Source organism: Rhamphochromis sp. 'chilingali', assembly GCF_963969265.1.
Source record: "Rhamphochromis sp. 'chilingali' genome assembly, chromosome: 22".
Taxonomy (NCBI): Eukaryota; Metazoa; Chordata; class Actinopteri; order Cichliformes; family Cichlidae; genus Rhamphochromis; species Rhamphochromis sp. 'chilingali'.
In genome coordinates this window covers 13,266,569-13,283,626 of record NC_137950.1, presented here as the reverse complement: position 1 = coordinate 13,283,626, position 17,058 = coordinate 13,266,569, and the positions used below count along the sequence as shown (strand labels likewise).

General features: G+C 43.4%; 1 long non-coding RNA gene across 2 annotated transcripts; it reads right to left on the bottom strand.

Moving 5' to 3' along the window:
• Positions 1-6,731: 6,731 nt before the first annotated feature.
• Positions 6,732-10,753, bottom strand: LOC308390844. Of its 2 annotated transcripts, none has more exons than XR_013970502.1 (3): positions 8,705-10,753; positions 8,476-8,567; positions 6,732-7,308 (listed from the first exon to the last, which is right to left on the bottom strand). It is a non-coding gene; the product is annotated as an uncharacterized lncRNA (long non-coding RNA). The 2 variants fall into 2 exon arrangements; XR_013970503.1 differs by having other exon boundaries at positions 8,724-9,486.
• Positions 10,754-17,058: the final 6,305 nt, after the last annotated feature.

Sequence of the window (17,058 nt, the reverse complement as noted above, 5' to 3'; positions counted from 1 at the left end):
AGACATTAACCCCAAGTCACTCTCTGATGCATTCATCAGAGTATGAATGTGTGTGAATGTTAGGTAGAAAGCACAGAAAAAGGGCTTCTATGAACAGGTGTGAATGAGGCAACCTGTATAGAGCGCTTTGAATGTTCAGGTAGAGTAGAAAAGCACTGTAAAAATTTCTCTGTGTTGATTTCTTTTGGACCTCAAACATTACTCACCTTGTTGCAGGTTTCTTTATTAATGCTGAAAACCCAGAATGGAAACTGACCTTACTGCTTCCTTCCTTTCCAAACTATTGCGGCTCCTCCAACCAACGGCCGCGGCAGGCTAAACATGAGGACACAGATGACGTGCAACAGTAAATGGTAAATGGCCTGTATTTGTATAGCGCTTTTCTAGTCCCTAAGGACCCCAAAGCGCTTTACACAACCTGTCATCCACCCATTCACACACACATTCACACACTGGTGATGGCAAGCTACAATGTAGCTGTTATGTATGAACCAAGAATTATTGTGTGCTATGCAAGCCATCGCCAGTAGGGGGCACCACGCCCAGTTATGTGTGTATGTTACTTCTGTGTGATCCCAATAAAGAAGAAGTCAACTTGTAAACAAACTGTTGTATGTGCAGTCTGACTCGGCATAATCCTTAATAGTGTATTGACACTACAGTGGAAATATAACATAAATTGGCGACGAGTTGTGACGTCTGGAAGACTTGGCTGTCTACTGAGCATGAACTGACTGCGTGGCCGAGTTCGGACGGAAAACGGACGATCGCGTGGTGAATTAGCATCGGAGCTAGCTGCTAGCTGCTTTTCGCCGACGAGTCAAAAACGACAGTGTTGGCTGTGGACAGCGGATACATCATGGCTGGAATGATTGGACAGATGGACCCTTTTGATAATGCTGGTGAGCAATGGGCGACGTATATTGAACGTTTTGAGCATTACACCCTTGCTAATGACATTCAGCCTGAGAAACGGGTCCCGGTGCTGCTGAGTGTGATGGGTCCCAAGACGTACAGTCTGCTGCGTAATCTAGTGGCGCCAAGCAAGCCTGGGACAATGCAGTATGACAATATTGTGGGTGTTTTGCAAGCTCATTTTGCTCCCAAACCGCTGGTAATAGCTGAAAGGTTCCGGTTCCACAAGAGGAATCAGGGGGAAGAAGAAACGGTCGCACAGTATGTGGCGGTGCTGAAAAGACTGTCAGAACATTGCGAGTTTGGTGCGTATCTGGAAGATGCTCTACGAGACAGATTTGTGTGTGGATTAAAGTGTGAAACTGTGCAGAAGCGTCTTTTGACTGAGAAGGATCTCACGTTTCGCAAAGCAGTTGATTATGCTGTGTCGGCAGAGACAGCAACACGTGAAGTGCAGCAGTTGAGTGGTTCCCTTAAAGTGAATGCAGTGCTGTCACAAAGAGGTGAAAAATGCCGCCGCTGCGGGAAAATGAATCATACTGATGATGACTGCTGGTACAAAGACCGTGACTGTCACCAGTGTGGAAGGAAGGGCCACACGAAACGCATGTGCAAAGGTAGAGCCAGAAGCAGCCAAGATTGGAACAGGAAAGAGAAAGAGGGGAAACATGAGCTGAAAGGCAATGCAGTTAAAAACAGAGCAAAGGACAAAAAGAGGAGAATTCATCATGTTGCCGCTGAGGAGAGTGAAAGTGAAGGAACCAGACCCGACACTGATAGTGAGTTGGAGCTGTATTCTTTGTCACGAAAAGAGAAATATTCACGTATCTCCCTAATGCCTGTAGTTAACGGGAAGAAAATGGAGATGGAGCTGGATACAGGGGCTGCTGTGTCTTTGATTCCATGGGAACAATATAAAAGTATGCTGAGTCAGTTGCCGCTGCAACCCACTGACATCATGCTGAAAACGTACACTGGGGAGCCGCTGGCACCAGAAGGGGTCATCAAGGTGCAAGTTGAACTGAATAAGCAGCGTGCAACTCTACCCTTGTACGTGGTAAAGGTGGATGCTCCACCACTGTTTGGTAGGGAGTGGCTGAGAGTGATTAAGCTGAACTGGAAAGACTTAAAGATGGTCCATGCCAGAGAGCAAAGCGGAAATGACAATCTGGAGGCTGTGCTAAAGAAACACTCTGCCGTTTTCTCTAAGGAGCTGGGCACAATGAAAGGAATTAAAGCCAGATTGACTCTTAGGCCTGATAGTGTCCCCAAATTCTGTCCACCACGTAACGTGCCTTATGCTCCCCGCCCTCGGGTGGAGGCAGAACTGAAACGCCTGACTGAGCTTGGGGTGATCACACCAGTGGAGCATAGTGATTGGGCTACGCCCGTGGTCCCTGTCAACAAGAAGGATGGCTCAGTGAGACTCTGTGGTGATTTCAAGGTCACTCTTAATTCGCAGCTCTGTGTGGATAAGTACCCACTTCCACGCATTGAGGACCTGTTTGCTTCTCTAGCAGGAGGTCAGCATTTCAGTAAGCTAGACTTAGCAAATGCCTACTTACAGATGGAGGTAGAAGAGGAGTCTAAGAAGCTGCTGACTATTTCGACACAAAAAGGGCTGTTCCGTTTCAATCGCTTGCCTTTTGGAGTGGCGTCTTCACCTGCATTGTTTCAGAAGGCTATGGATCAAGTGCTTCTCGGCCTACCATACACCCATTGTTATCTGGATGACATCCTCGTCAGTGGTCCAGATAAAGAGACACACCTGAGATCCCTTAAGGCAGTTTTGGGCAGGCTGGAGGACTATGGCCTGCGTCTCAAACAGGAGAAGTGCCTGTTTTTCCAAGAATCGGTGGAATACCTGGGCCACATAATTGATGCGGCAGGGTTACACAAATCACCAGAAAAGGTGCGTGCCGTTATGGAAGCTCCAGCACCAGCTGATGTCAGCCAGTTACGTTCTTTTCTGGGAATGCTCAACTATTATGGACGTTTCATACCTGATTTAGCTACAGTCCTGAAGCCGCTGAATGAGCTACTCAGTAAAGAGAAGAAATGGCAGTGGACATCAGCCTGCGAGTCAGCTTTCCAGAATGCTAAAGAACGTCTGGCCTCACCAAAAATACTCACCCACTACAATCCTGAACTGCCTCTCCATTTGGCATGTGACGCTTCACCATATGGCGTTGGAGCCGTGCTCTCACATGTCATGCCTGATGGCCAAGAACGGCCAATTGCTTATGCTTCACGAACCCTCAGCAAAGCAGAACGAAACTATGCTCAGATCGAGAGGGAGGCGTTGGCAATTGTTTTTGGAGTGCGCAAGTTTCACCAGTATCTCCATGGTAACAAGTTCACCTTGCTCACTGATCATCGCCCACTGACCTCAATTCTGAGTCCAGTAAAAGGTACACCATCAATGGCAGCTGCGCGAATGCAGCGTTGGGCGCTCCTTCTGTCAGCACATAATTACACCTTACAGTATCGGAAGGGGGCACATCACGCCAATGCTGACGGTCTGTCACGTTTACCTCTGCCCCTTGCACAGAAAGAGAAACAGGGAGCAGTTGAGGTATTCTACGCATCTCAGCTGGACACATTACCAGTCAGTGTCGCCGAGATCAGACGTGACACTTTGTCTGATGTCACTTTGTCTCGTGTGCTGGAAATGGTAATAACTGGACGTTTTCCAGCAACAAAGGACACAGATCAAGAGCTGTCACCCTATCTGATGCGCAGACATGAACTCACAATACAGCAGGGATGCCTCATGTGGGGCTTGAGGGTGGTTGTGCCACCTAAGCTGCGCTCTCATGTACTGAAAGAGCTCCACGCTGCACATCCAGGGATGGTGAGGATGAAGAGCTTAGCTCGCAGCTATGTTTGGTGGCCTGGCATTGATTCTCAAATTGAGCTTCAAGCTAAAGCCTGCCACTCTTGTCAGCGTGTGCAAAAAGAGCCTGGGTTAGCGCCTTTACACCCTTGGCTGTGGCCTTCCTGTCCATGGGAACGGATCCATGTGGATTTTGCGGGTCCATTTGAAAGTCACATGTACCTGGTGGTGGTAGATGCACATTCCAAGTGGCCTGAAGTGCATATTATGGATAGCACCACAGCTGGTAAAACCATACAAGTGCTACGGGGTCTCTTTAGTCGCCATGGCATTCCCCACGTCCTGGTGAGTGATAACGGACCGCAGTTCTGTTCTGAGGAATTCAGGGTGTTCCTGAAAGCTAATGGAGTCAAACACATCCGCTCTGCGCCGTACCATCCTGCCATCATAGAGAGGATGATGTGGATCTATTATTCAGGAAAACAAATGAAGACTTAACTATTTGTCAGCTGATGTAATATTTGACAAATGATACATAAATTAGAAAATGTTCTTAATCATATCTTAGAGTGACAGAAGCTCTTTTTAACACGATTATTTCTCAGATTATTTTGTTCATTTAGGAAAATAGAGAAGACGTAAGTTTTGTTCTCAAACAAACTATTAGAATTTCTGAGAAACTGAGCCTACGTGCACATGTACACGGCTAATTTTGAAAGCGCAGCTTTGTCTCTGCATTTGGGCCTTTCGTCCACACCTAAACAGCAGATTGAGTCACTGAAAGGTGAGATTTTTAAAAAGCACATTTTTGTGTTTAGGTGTGGACGAGGAAAACGGACATTTACTCAGGCAATGTCAAAAGTGTGCGCCGCTGTTGAAGTCACGCTGTGGCCACGTTATTGTTTACATGAGATCAATTTCTACAATGGCAGATGTAGACAACATACTGTGTCTGTTAATCTTAGTATCTGCAGTTTTTACACGCTTACATCAGACGTGGATTCTACATTCAACACAGACGCTCTCCCAACCCAAATCCTGACGTCGGTTTGGAAGAAATGTAATTTAAAAAAATGACATTTATGTATGCTGTATACATTTAGTCCATTCCAAAGTTGTGAGTCTGTCTTTAGTTATTAACATTTGAAACGATGAAGGCACGTGAAAGTAACACAAAATTAGCTGCTTTTCCAGAAAAAGACAAAAACTTCTCAGAAGTACGTAAGGTTTTATGAGGTTTTCCCACCCAGGCTTCTAGACTTCTGATTGGCCAACATTTCTACACGGTTAAGATTTGGCGTGTTCTTGACAGCGTTTCACTTTGTTTTTAGTGTTTAGATGTGGAAGGAGATATTTTTTCAAAACTGCACATGTGGACTGGATTTTTATTTTTTTTTAAACGAAAAAGGAAAAACGTCCGTTTTCAAACATAGCCGTGTACGTTTGGACGCAGCCTAAAGTCATCACAAAAAAAGCAAATTCTCTGAACATTCTGGGTTGAGGTTTAGTGATCATTGTTGTTTTGTGTTCCTTGTAGTCAAAATGAGTGCAAGTGGAGACGGACCACAAAATAACCAAAACGGTAAGCACATGTACTCAGTCTTGAAACTGATGAAAAACAGATTTTCAGCAGATAGTTATGGATGTTAATTAAAAGATTTAATGATCTTGCAGGCCAACAGGTTAACCCACAAATGTTGGCAAATGGAGATCAGGAACCTGCTAATGGCTTCCTGAACGATCTGTATCTCGCTCTCTGTGATTATTGTTGCTATCTACATGAGCTAATAGCTTCAGTACTGGCACAATATGACAATTACCTTTACGGGGACGAAGACGATGACGACGATGACGATGACGACGACGACGACGATGACGGCGGCGACGGCAACGATGACGATGACGACGACGACGACGACGATGTTCAAAATATTCATGTGAGGGACAATAATGCCAATGGTGACAACGATGAACAGCACGGGGATGCTGTGGTTGTGATCATTTTCAATGTTGGTGGCATTGAAAATGAGGAGGCATTTGAAGGCCGCATGGATGTTCGCCAGTACATCCCAGAAGAGGACCCTCAGCCAGGTGTTTCCAGGAAGAGGTCTAGAGAGATGGCTGAAGAAGATTTAGGAGCAAACAAAAGAATGAGATGGAGCGATGATGACTCTGAAGTCTTTGAAGATGCGCACGAAGAGCTTGAACATGAAACTGGAGGCTCGAGGAAGCGTTCCCGAGAGGATTTTGAGCAAGAAGAGGAATACTTGCCTGTGTGCAAACTTCAGAGGTGTTCAATTGAGTCGACCAGCAGCAATGAAGACTAAGACTACTTCGACGGGTTTTTTCAGTATCCTTTCAGTAATCTGATGGCCTACTCAGGTGATCCTGAATCCTCTATGCTGCAATAAGCTGGGCATACACTGTGCTGCGATTTTTCAGTCGCGTTATTCGGCTCCTGATCAAACTGTAGGATTGACTCGCAGGGGTGAGAAGTTTGATCAAGGCCAAACTCGGGACGATCCCCAAAACGATCGCACGACTGAAAAATCGGCTCAAAATGGGCCAAAAATCGCACAGTGTATGCCCAGCATTAGGCTGCCGGGGGATTCCCATGATGCACTGGGTGTTTCTTCTTCACCCACTATGTTTAATAGACCTCTCTGCACTGAATGGTACTTGTTATTAACCTCTGTCTCTGTTCCATGTCTTTATACTATTTTCCTTGCCCCTCCCCAACCGGTCGCAGCAGATGGCCGCCCCTCCCTGAGCCTGGTTCTGCTGGAGGTTTCTTCCTGTTAAAAGGGAGTTTTTCCTTCCCACTGTCGCCAAAGTGCTTGCTCATAGGGGGTCATATGATTGTTGGGGTTTTCTTTGTAAGTATATCTTACAATATAAAGCGCCTTCAGGTGACTGTTGCTGTCATTTGGCGCTCTTTAAATAAAATTGAATTGAAAATTAAATAGATGTCACTGTGATGATTTCTTCCCTGCATAGAAAGCTTAGACCCAAATGCAGATTCAATGCACATGGTTAAACTATTTATGAGACTTTAGAGAGGGAATGGAGAACGTGGCTCGAGCTAGGAGTGTCAGCAGACAGCAGGAACCAGAGGAAAAGCTATCGAGAGACTGAACACCTGGCTCCTGATGGGAACAATCCAACGGGAATTCTGCAACAGAGGGAGAAGAAGTTGCTGGACGGGTAAGGGAGTTTGAGGGTAGGATGAGTACGTTGGCAGAGGAGACCTAAACACAGGGAAAACAAGGTTAAACACAGGGAAGGAGCACGCCAGAACTGGAGCAGAGGGGAAGCCTAGTTACCACTGGAGATGGCAGAACAAACTGGCGAGGAGTAGCAGGCAGCGCTGGTTTAAGAAGCCCTCCTGCTGATTGTTTGCAGATGAGGCCCAGGTGAGATGCTGGAAACTCCACCTCTGAAGTGTGGACACAGTATCCCCATTCCAAGTGGAAAAGCCCCTCAGACACTTCCATGGTGCATGACAAGAAGGATGAGAAAGCATTCATGGTCCATCCATCCCTCCGTCAGCGTAATGCCTAAAAGTTTATTCAGATGTAAATGTATTACATTTTTAAATAAAGATCATCAGTGTTTTTAATGACGCTGCATTTCATTCATGTGTCTCTATTGGACAGTGTTGTAGAAGTTACAGAAGACAGGAATCAGTTCCAGCTTGGCCTGACATTTGATCACTAGTGATGTGTGATACCACTGATTTCCTTTCCGATCCCATACCAAGTAAAATTCAGGGTGGTATCGACGATACTGCTCCGATACTTTGTACAAAAACTTTACTCTTTTATTGTATCTCAAATTATAGCGTCATAATCATTACAGGACATCAGATTACTTGTTCTTATCACTTAATAATGCAGAATTCATCATATAGAAATCAAAAACCTGAAGTTGTGCACTATGTGAACACCTTGCCTGCCTGCAGCACTAAAGGACTCCCTGAGAGACGTCTGTCTCACCCTAGCAGCACCCGTCCTTCTCCTCCTCTTCAGTTTGCCTCAACATAAGCTCGTCATATTCTGTGATATGATTTACTTTGAGGTGTTTGACAAGGTTAGTGGTGTTGCCACAACACCTCACTTTCTTGCCACATGTATCGCAAACCACGTCTGGGCTGTTTGTGGATGTAAAATACGTGCGCACATGACTCCAGTTACGCTCAGCCATTGTTGTGAGTGCGCACGCCACAGGCTGCCACACATTTATACAGCCGTATTTCACACATGACTATAAAAGGCGGAAGAGGGAGTAGTTCTTTCCAATGTAGACAATCTGAATGATAGTTTCTTTCCACTGTGTTCCTGTTAATGAAAAACTACAATTTACCCCAAAATGATTCAAATATCGATATTTTAATGTGGAAACCTTCTGTTTCCACATCTGGACTTTCTGTTGCTGCCCACGCGGGTGAAACTTTCTTTGAAGTGGCTCATTGAAGTTGTAATTGATAATCAATTCCCACACAATGAGAGAATCCAATCAATTTGTTTATCAGGGGAAAGGTGTGATTTTTTAGGACACTGGAGCCTAACATTAACTGGTTTAAAATTAGCTTATTTCCATAAGAAGAAAAACATACTGAGAAAGAGATCACCAAAATATACATGTACAAATGTGAAATAGTCATATGTAGTGTGAAAGAGCTATTTGACATCTTTAAATTCAAAGTAATGTATAAATCCACTTACATAAAACATGAAAAGGCGGCGCAGCGATGCCCATCTCAGCCAGTGTATGATGGTGGGGCAAGATGGCAGCTTCCACAACATGACGCCAGCTCCTATGTATTTTTAGTAGATAAATGATACGTTTATGTATCAATTTGTTGGAAGATGTAATTACACCTTAATTATGTAATTAGAAGCAAAAATGATTTTTTTTTTAAATCAAATCACCTCAAAAAATTACTGTACTTACTTTCTAAATCATTCTTTACCTCTGAAAGGGGTGGCTGTGGCTCAGGAGGTGGAGCAGGTCATCTACTAATCAGATGGTTTTTGGGTCGATCCCTGGCTGCTCCAGACTGCATGCTAACTGTCCTTGGGCAAGACATTAACCCCAAGTCACTCTCTGATGCATTCATCAGAGTATGAATGTGTGTGAATGTTAGGTAGAAAGCACAGAAAAAGGGCTTCTATGAACAGGTGTGAATGAGGCAACCTGTATAGAGCGCTTTGAATGTTCAGGTAGAGTAGAAAAGCACTGTAAAAATTTCTCTGTGTTGATTTCTTTTGGACCTCAAACATTACTCACCTTGTTGCAGGTTTCTTTATTAATGCTGAAAACCCAGAATGGAAACTGACCTTACTGCTTCCTTCCTTTCCAAACTATTGCGGCTCCTCCAACCAACGGCCGCGGCAGGCTAAACATGAGGACACAGATGACGTGCAACAGTAAATGGTAAATGGCCTGTATTTGTATAGCGCTTTTCTAGTCCCTAAGGACCCCAAAGCGCTTTACACAACCTGTCATCCACCCATTCACACACACATTCACACACTGGTGATGGCAAGCTACAATGTAGCCACAGCCACCCTGGGGCGCACTGACAGAGGCGAGGCTGCCGGACACTGGCACCACCGGGCCCTCTGACCACCACCAGGCGGCAACGGGTGAAGTGTCTTGCCCAAGGACACAACGACCGAGACTGTCCAAGCCGGGGCTCGAACCGGCAACCTTCCGATTACAAGGCGAACGCCCAACTCTTGAGCCACGATCGCCCCATGAGATACACCTCTGTACTATTTGCTACTTTTATTCCACATACAACTGTCCACTGTACAAATCGGCACACGGCCTCAAACCATTAAACAAATGCACAGACTGCACAAATAACTGCACCATTTACTATGCCAAATTTCAACATTGGCCTATTGCATAACTTAGTGCAGAAGTATACATAAACCAAAAGATGCATCAAAATGATTCAAGCTGCGCTCAAGCTGCAGTCAATAGAAGGTTTCGCCTCATGCTCACCCTACCTTTCTGCTCATTAACATCAGGTGCCGTGAACAGGTGAGTGCAACCACATTTATCACACCCATTAAATCCTTTTATCTCATTGTGTTTGAATAATTGTAATTCCTTCTACTGGGATCTCAGCCAGAAGTCCATCTTTCACCTCCAGCTCATTTAAATCTCAGCTGCCAGACTTATAACAAATTCAAAGAAATAAATCATCATTCTCCTCCTCACAACCTTTTGGGTATACGATACATGGGTACAAGCCTTGTTTCAGATTTGGTCACTTTTTATGAACCAAGTCACTGCCTGCATTCTGCACATCAGACACTCTTAGCTGTCCGTGCAGCCTGGCTCAATGCAAAAAGAAAACAAACCGTTTCGTGTTTTAACTCTTTGAACTTTTCTTTTGTGTTTTTAACTAAGATTTTATTGTGTTCTTTAACACACTTTGTAACTGTTTTGAAAGTGCTAGGCAAATTAACTGTTAACTATTACTGTTATTATTGTTATTGACAGTCTGGAGCTTTGGCAGTATGGAAGGTGGATGCGAGAGGGAGACTTCATGGAAACCACCTTTTTCTTTCCCATCACCATATTCCTGAATGTTTCCAAATGCATAGGTTAAAAAAAACAAAACTCGTTGCTTTTTTAAAAATTCTGCAACACTCAGAAATCCTAGCAGCTGGCACCACCAATGGACGCATAGCAATGTGGAGGATGGTGGTGCAGTCGGGTAGCAGTAGACACTAAGCCCCAGTGGAAACTGCAGACACCAACAGAAATTGGAGGAAATGTCACTCAGCTACAGGTAATGTCTTGACCAGCATTAGTACATTACTTTCGTTTGGTTTAATTACACTTTTATTTTAACTGGAGATTGACAGTAACAACACTGTTTTTCTTTGAGCCAAAATTTCATTGAAGGAAATTTCAATGCAGCTTTGATGCTGGATGGAGACAGCAACGCATTTTAAAACCCTGACTTGGACTGTGGGAATCAAGTCTTTACAATACGCACGCACACACACACACACACACACACACACACACACACACACACACACACACACACACCAGCCTGACCAATAAGAGCCAAGAGTTGCAGTGATAGGCAGGCTGAACCAGCAAATAGCCAGAAACAACTGGTCAGTGCAGCACCGCCTCAGGTACCACATACAGATTTTAACTGGCTTCTGACTTTGTGTGGTGTGGAGTATGCTAGATTTTATATAAATATGGATGAGATTAGCTGGGGATGAACAAAATCTCCTTCAGCAACTATTAAATAGCCAGAAGGGGCCAGACAGTCAATATATTAATTCAGCGTTCCTACAGAACAGACCGTAAAGCATTCCCAAAAAGTCAAAACAATTATTTTAGCAGCTGATTTCTGTACTTAAAAAAACCCCAAACAAACATTTATTATAGCTCTATTATGTAGGTAATGTAGGAGACGTGGACACAAATACACAGAGGGTTAACGAGGGAAGTGGGAGCACACGGGGAACACAGGCGACACTGATAATCATAACGAGACACGGCAGGAGTAACACAACACTGACGGGAGACTATCAAAGTAAAACAGGAAGCACACAGAGACGCAGACCAGATTGGAAGAGAACACAGACATAGCGGGCTGGGAAAACATGGAATAAAACACAAGGAGGAGAAACGAGGCATGGGGGCTGGCAGATACACAGAGGGGGCACACAGGGGGTAAAGTCACGAGGGGAAATCAAATAAGCAACATCTTAACAGAACAACCGAGGGACCCTAAAGCTGACATCAAACAACAACAATACAAGACACACAAAAAACCAGGTAGAAGTCCCAGGACCATGACATGCAGGTGGTTACATATGGTTAAAATGATTCAAATGCACTAAGTATGCATGTTTTTCATATCAATATAGTCCATAACTTGATTACTGTCTGTAGCCCACATGATTAAACACTTTAGTTACATAAAACATGTGAGTTTAGATTTTATCTACTGTATAGCCTGTATAGTAAATTAATATGTAGCCCAATAAGTATAAAATCCAGAAAGCTACACAACATGGGGCGGTTCATTTACAAACACAGTTCTAACTTGAGTTTCACACAGTTTTTATTAGAAAACAATCAAATTGTTAAATGCTTCAAGTACACAAAATGTCAGAAATCTGCACCGTCATGAACAGAAATTTAAACCTAATTTTTCGTGATTTGTTGATTAACCCTCCGAGGTCTAAATCCCACGTTGTGCACATCAACATCACAGATTTGTACAAATAAAATTTATAACAAAGACATGTTAAATATTAAGCACTGGAAACAGCTTGTTGTTTTGTTGCCATAGCGTTTTGTTTTGTCTCCATTTAAAAGATATCAAAATCTGAGCAAACAACTTGATGTCAAAAGAATCTCTGCACATTCCGCAGTCTTTGCTGCTAAAGTGACATCACAGCATTTAAGCATGTTTGAATGAAAACATCAGCATATGAACACAAAACGGAAGAGACACTGCAACCGAATGAAAGCAGACCACTATTTAGTGACATTTGGACGTTTCCCTGAGGATTAACTGCTGTGTAATCTACCAAGAACTAAAGTAAGCTCAAATTTCAGTTTATAAACTCAAGATCATTTACTTAAATATATAAAGCCTGATTTCCCTGCTTGCCAGGACAGTATTTATGTACTTTACATTGTGCAAGACTAGACTATATTTTCCATCATAGAGAGGATGATGTGGATCTATTATTCAGGAAAACAAATGAAGACTTAACTATTTGTCAGCTGATGTAATATTTGACAAATGATACATAAATTAGAAAATGTTCTTAATCATATCTTAGAGTGACAGAAGCTCTTTTTAACACGATTATTTCTCAGATTATTTTGTTCATTTAGGAAAATAGAGAAGACGTAAGTTTTGTTCTCAAACAAACTATTAGAATTTCTGAGAAACTGAGCCTACGTGCACATGTACACGGCTATTTTTGAAAGCGCAGCTTTGTCTCTGCATTTGGGCCTTTCGTCCACACCTAAACAGCAGATTGAGTCACTGAAAGGTGAGATTTTTAAAAAGGACGTTTTTGTGTTCAGGTGTGGACGAGGAAAACGGACATTTACTCAGGCAATGTCAAAAGTGTGCGCCGCTGTTGAAGTCACGCTGTGGCCACGTTATTGTTTACGTGAGATCAATTTCTACAATGGCAGATGTAGACAACATACTGTGTCTGTTAATCTTAGTATCTGCAGTTTTTACACGCTTACATCAGACGTGGATTCTACATTCAACACAGACGCTCTCCCAACCCAAATCCTGACGTCGGTTTGGAAGAAATGTAATTTTAAAAAATGACATTTATGTATGCTGTATGCATTTAGTCCATTCCAAAGTTGTGAGTCTGTCTTTAGTTATTAACATTTGAAACGATGAAGGCACGTGAAAGTAACACAAAATTAGCTGCTTTTCCAGAAAAAGACAAAAACTTCTCAGAAGTACGTAAGGTTTTATGAGGTTTTCCCACCCAGGCTTCTAGACTTCTGATTGGCCAACATTTCTACACGGTTAAGATTTGGCGTGTTCTTGACAGCGTTTCACTTTGTTTTTAGTGTTTAGATGTGGAAGGAGATATTTTTTCAAAACTGCACATGTGGACTGGATTTTTATTTTTTTTTAAACGAAAAAGGAAAAACGTCCGTTTTCAAACATAGCCGTGTACGTTTGGACGCAGCCTAAAGTCATCACAAAAAAAGCAAATTCTCTGAACATTCTGGGTTGAGGTTTAGTGATCATTGTTGTTTTGTGTTCCTTGTAGTCAAAATGAGTGCAAGTGGAGACGGACCACAAAATAACCAAAACGGTAAGCACATGTACTCAGTCTTGAAACTGATGAAAAACAGATTTTCAGCAGATAGTTATGGATGTTAATTAAAAGATTTAATGATCTTGCAGGCCAACAGGTTAACCCACAAATGTTGGCAAATGGAGATCAGGAACCTGCTAATGGCTTCCTGAACGATCTGTATCTCGCTCTCTGTGATTATTGTTGCTATCTACATGAGCTAATAGCTTCAGTACTGGCACAATATGACAATTACCTTTACGGGGACGAAGACGATGACGACGACGACGATGACGACGACGACGATGACGACGACAACGACAACGACGATGACGACGATGACGACAACGACAACGACGATGACGACAACGATGACGCAAATGACGGCGGCGACGGCGACGGCAACGATGACGATGACGATGACGACGACGACGATGTTCAAAATATTCATGTGAGGGACAATAATGCCAATGGTGACAACGATGAACAGCACGGGGATGCTGTGGTTGTGATCATTTTCAATGTTGGTGGCATTGAAAATGAGGAGGCATTTGAAGGCCGCATGGATGTTCGCCAGTACATCCCAGAAGAGGACCCTCAGCCAGGTGTTTCCAGGAAGAGGTCTAGAGAGAGGGATGAAGAAGATTTAGGAGCAAACAAAAGAATGAGATGGAGCGATGATGACTCTGAAGTATTTGAAGATGCGCACGAAGAGCTTGAACACGAAACTGGAGGCTCGAGGAAGCGTTCCCGAGAGGATTTTGAGCAAGAAGAGGAATACTTGCCTGTGTGCAAACTTCAGAGGTGTTCAATTGAGTCGACCAGCAGCAATGAAGACTAAGACTACTTCGACGGGTTTTTTCAGTATCCTTTCAGTAATCTGATGGCCTACTCAGGTGATCCTGAATCCTCTATGCTGCAATAAGCTGGGCATACACTGTGCTGCGATTTTTCAGTCGCGTTATTCGGCTCCTGATCAAACTGTAGGATTGACTCGCAGGGGTGAGAAGTTTGATCAAGGCCAAACTCGGGACGATCCCCAAAACGATCGCACGACTGAAAAATCGGCTCAAAATGGGCCAAAAATCGCACAGTGTATGCCCAGCATTAGGCTGCCGGGGGATTCCCATGATGCACTGGGTGTTTCTTCTTCACCCACTATGTTTAATAGACCTCTCTGCACTGAATGGTACTTGTTATTAACCTCTGTCTCTGTTCCATGTCTTTATACTATTTTCCTTGCCCCTCCCCAACCGGTCGCAGCAGATGGCCGCCCCTCCCTGAGCCTGGTTCTGCTGGAGGTTTCTTCCTGTTAAAAGGGAGTTTTTCCTTCCCACTGTCGCCAAAGTGCTTGCTCATAGGGGGTCATATGATTGTTGGGGTTTTCTTTGTAAGTATATCTTACAATATAAAGCGCCTTCAGGTGACTGTTGCTGTCATTTGGCGCTCTTTAAATAAAATTGAATTGAAAATTAAATAGATGTCACTGTGATGATTTCTTCCCTGCATAGAAAGCTTAGACCCAAATGCAGATTCAATGCACATGGTTAAACTATTTATGAGACTTTAGAGAGGGAATGGAGAACGTGGCTCGAGCTAGGAGTGTCAGCAGACAGCAGGAACCAGAGGAAAAGCTATCGAGAGACTGAACACCTGGCTCCTGATGGGAACAATCCAACGGGAATTCTGCAACAGAGGGAGAAGAAGTTGCTGGACGGGTAAGGGAGTTTGAGGGTAGGATGAGTACGTTGGCAGAGGAGACCTAAACACAGGGAAAACAAGGTTAAACACAGGGAAGGAGCACGCCAGAACTGGAGCAGAGGGGAAGCCTAGTTACCACTGGAGATGGCAGAACAAACTGGCGAGGAGTAGCAGGCAGCGCTGGTTTAAGAAGCCCTCCTGCTGATTGTTTGCAGATGAGGCCCAGGTGAGATGCTGGAAACTCCACCTCTGAAGTGTGGACACAGTATCCCCATTCCAAGTGGAAAAGCCCCTCAGACACTTCCATGGTGCATGACAAGAAGGATGAGAAAGCATTCATGGTCCATCCATCCCTCCGTCAGCGTAATGCCTAAAAGTTTATTCAGATGTAAATGTATTACATTTTTAAATAAAGATCATCAGTGTTTTTAATGACGCTGCAGTTCATTCATGTGTCTCTATTGGACAGTGTTGTAGAAGTTACAGAAGACAGGAATCAGTTCCAGCTTGGCCTGACATTTGATCACTAGTGATGTGTGATACCACTGATTTCCTTTCCGATCCCATACCACGTAAAATTCAGGGTGGTATCGACGATACTGCTCCGATACTTTGTACAAAAACTTTACTCTTTTATTGTATCTCAAATTATAGCGTCATAATCATTACAGGACATCAGATTACTTGTTCTTATCACTTAATAATGCAGAATTCATCATATAGAAATCAAAAACCTGAAGTTGTGCACTATGTGAACACCTTGCCTGCCTGCAGCACTAAAGGACTCCCTGAGAGACGTCTGTCTCACCCTAGCAGCACCCGTCCTTCTCCTCCTCTTCAGTTTGCCTCAACATAAGCTCGTCATATTCTGTGATATGATTTACTTTGAGGTGTTTGACAAGGTTAGTGGTGTTGCCACAACACCTCACTTTCTTGCCACATGTATCGCAAACCACGTCTGGGCTGTTTGTGGATGTAAAATACGTGCGCACATGACTCCAGTTACGCTCAGCCATTGTTGTGAGTGCGCACGCCACAGGCTGCCACACATTTATACAGCCGTATTTCACACATGACTATAAAAGGCGGAAGAGGGAGTAGTTCTTTCCAATGTAGACAATCTGAATGATAGTTTCTTTCCACTGTGTTCCTGTTAATGAAAAACTACAATTTACCCCAAAATGATTCAAATATCGATATTTTAATGTGGAAACCTTCTGTTTCCACATCTGGACTTTCTGTTGCTGCCCACGCGGGTGAAACTTTCTTTGAAGTGGCTCATTGAAGTTGTAATTGATAATCAATTCCCACACAATGAGAGAATCCAATCAATTTGTTTATCAGGGGAAAGGTGTGATTTCTTAGGACACTGGAGCCTAACATTAACTGGTTTAAAATTAGCTTATTTCCATAAGAAGAAAAACATACTGAGAAAGAGATCACCAAAATATACATGTACAAATGTGAAATAGTCATATGTAGTGTGAAAGAGCTATTTGACATCTTTAAATTCAAAGTAATGTATAAATCCACTTACATAAAACATGAAAAGGCGGCGCAGCGATACCCATCTCAGCCAGTGTATGATGGTGGGGCAAGATGGCAGCTTCCACAACATGACGCCAGCTCCTATGTATTTTTAGTAGATAAATGATATGTTTATGTATCAATTTGTTGGAAGATGTAATTACACCTTAATTATGTAATTAGAAGCAAAAATGATTTTTTTTTAATCAAATCACCTCAAAAAATTACTGTACTTACTTTCTA